The sequence below is a fragment of the Dama dama genome, chromosome X (genome assembly GCF_033118175.1).
Source record: "Dama dama isolate Ldn47 chromosome X, ASM3311817v1, whole genome shotgun sequence".
Taxonomy (NCBI): Eukaryota; Metazoa; Chordata; class Mammalia; order Artiodactyla; family Cervidae; genus Dama; species Dama dama.
In genome coordinates this window covers 78396793-78399939 of record NC_083714.1, presented here as the reverse complement: position 1 = coordinate 78399939, position 3147 = coordinate 78396793, and the positions used below count along the sequence as shown (strand labels likewise).

Below are 3147 nucleotides of genomic sequence, written 5' to 3'. Positions count from 1 at the left end.
CTGTACTTTAAGCTTACAAATTAGTCAAACAAGATTTGAAACTACCAACTGCCCACAAAAGAAATACATTTTTCTCTTGATATTTCCTCTAACAGCAAAAAGGAAATATCCGTACAATGACCTTTCACTTTTTAAAGAGTTAAAAATTATTAAAGAAATCTCACTAGTCTTCAAAAACAGTAAACTGTATATAAATACAATTTTCTTATATCTGAATTCTTTGGCTAGAATCTGTATTTTTAAATGCTTACTTTGAACAGTCTCATTAGCGCTTCAAGTCTCCATTATGCAACTCAGATAACTAGCTCAGATTTGTTAAGTTTATATCAATCACATCTTTCAGAATTTGGTACTGTGTTACCTGTATACAATAACATCAATTGGAGGAACTGCAGCAAACAAATTTCAAAAGCAAGGAAAAATTCAAGAATATGTACTATAAGTACAACAGGCATTCCCTTTTCAACATTATGTTAATGAAATGTAATCCTTTTAATGCTTTTAAAGATAATGTCCTAAGTTTTATCTTTTAACTTATTAAGAGAATGAAGTTCTTAGATGGCCCACCTTTATTTTTCAATTAAAAATCTAAAACAATAGACTGAATTACTTTTACTAATATACACATCAAGTTATTGAAATGGTGACTTCATGTAGTTTTCTCCTTAAAGATGGCACTTGCAGGTTCAAAGATGGAATGATGTCTACAGCCTACAGATATTTACTTGAAAAGATTCTTCAACAGCAGTTTGATACTGGGTTTCCTCAACTAATTGAAGATTCACAAAATCTCCATAATGAAACTGATGTCTTTGATTTAGATGACTAATGAAATTTCTAGTAATCTGGCTGAGGAGTTCAGTTCAGTTCAGTTCAGTCACTCAGTCGTGTCCAACTCTTTGCGACCCCACGAATTACAGCACGCCAGGCCTCCCTGTACATCACCAGCTCCCGGAGTTTACTCAAACTCGTGCCCATCGAGTCGGTGATGCCATCCAGCCATCTCATCCTCTGTTATCCCCTTCTCCTGCCTGCAATCCCTCCCAGCATCAGGGTCTTTTCCAATGAGTCAACTCTTTGCATGAAGTGGCCAAAGTACTGGAGTTTCAGCTTCAGCATCAGTCCTCCCAATGAACACCCAGGACTGATCTCCTTTAAGATGGACTGGTTGGATCTCCTTGCAGTCCAAGGGACTCTCAAGGAAGAGATACACAAATAGGACACGTCACAGGAGCTATCAGAAATAGGTGATTACTGTTAAAATGAATGAAATATGTGATATATGAGACAGGTGATTACTGTTTACCAAATACTGTCTGGTAAAATTTGATTCTTGACACAAGGGACACTTAAAGGTGGGATGCCCAGAGGAATTTTTATTCTTTCAATAAGTTTCTGTGCTATCAGATATGGATGTTTCACTCCTATTACTGTTCCATACTGAATCTTGAGGAACCTGAAAGTTTGGGATGATAGAAGAAGCACCATATTCATCTTGATACTTTTTATAATATTTGCAATGATGTCTCATGAAATAGAATTTAATCTGTTTTGTGCAGCTACAAGAAAATTTTCTCATATTTTCAAGGTTTAAGTCTAGTTCATGATATGCCCTCCCACTTCTAAGTCACATTTCCATGAGAGAGGGGACAATGTATTCCACTTTTTCTCATTGAGGTCAGGGAACATTTTCTACAAAAAAAAAAAAAAATGTTCTGACTGGCTGTGGTCTGCACAGGCATTTTGAATACCTCCTGACAGACGGGACAGTAGAAGTCATCTTTGGTGTAGGATGTGACCTCAGAGAACTCAACCATGGCAGGGGTAGAAGGGGTGGGGATTGGTGTTTAATTTTTGCTGTTATTCCTTCTAATATATTTCTTATTACTTTTTATTCTGTGTTATTGCTCTTCTCTTTTCTGTTTGTTGCTATTTTGATTTTTTTTTCCATGTGGTGAAACTTTCAGGGCCTTGGTTCCCAGGCCAGGCCTGAGCTTCTGTGGTGGGAGTACTGAGTCCAAGTCTCTGGGCTAACAGAGAACTTCTGGCCCCAGGGAACATTAATTGGAGCAAGTCTTCCAGAGGTCCTCATCTTGGCATTAAGACCTGGCACCACCCAACTGCCTGGAAACTCTAGTGGCAGATGCCTCAGGTCAAACAACCACCAAGACAAGTACAGCACCACCCATTAAAAAAAAATGAAGTGATAAAAACTATGTTACAGATGAAGGAGCAAGGTAAAAACCTACAAGACCAGATAAATAAAGAGGAAATAGACAAACTACATGGAAAACAATTCAGAGTAATGGTAGTAAAGATGATCCAAAATATTGGAAATAGAATGGAAGCACAGATATAGAAAATGCAAGAAATGATTAACAAGGACCTGGAAGAACTAAAGAATAAACAGTGAACAATACAATAACTGAAATGAAAAATACACTAGAAGGAATCAATAGCAGAACAATTGAGACAGAAGAATGAATAAGCGAACTGGAAGATAGAATGATGGAAACTGCCAAGGAAAAGAATAAAGAAAAAAGATAGAAAAGAAGTGAGGAGAGTCTCAGAGACCTCTGGGAAATTATTTGTTTTGTTTTTTCTTAATTTTTTTTCATTTATTTTTATTAGTTGGAGGCTAATTACCTTACAATATTGTAGTGATTTTTGCCATACATTGACATGAATCAGCCATAGATTTACATGTGTTCCCCATCCCGATCCCCCCTGCCACCTCCCTCCCCATCCCATCCCTCTGGGTCATCCCAGTGCACCAGCCCTGAGCACTTGTCTCATGCATCCAACCTGGGCTGGTGATCTGTTTCACCCTTGATAGTATACTTGTTTCAATGCTATTCTCTCAGAATATCCCACCCTTTCCTTCTCCCACAGAGTCCCAAAGTCTGTTCTGTACATCTGTGTCTCTTTTTCTGTTTTGCATATACGGTTATTGTTACCATCGTTTTAAATTCCATATATATGCGTTAGTATACTGTATTGGTCTTTATCTTTCTGGCTTACTTCATTCTGTATAATGGGCTCCAGTTTCATCCACCTCATTAGAACTGGTTCAAATGAATTCTTTTTAATGGCTGAGTAATATTCCATGGTGTATATGTACCATAGCTTCCTTATCCATTCGTCTGC

At 37.5% G+C, this 3147-nt stretch overlaps 1 pseudogene; it reads right to left on the bottom strand.

Annotated features, from left to right (window-relative positions):
- Window positions 1-704: 704 nt before the first annotated feature.
- Window positions 705-1817, bottom strand: LOC133052727 (E3 ubiquitin-protein ligase RNF138-like; annotated as a pseudogene).
- Between the last annotated feature and the right edge of the window lie 1330 nt (window positions 1818-3147).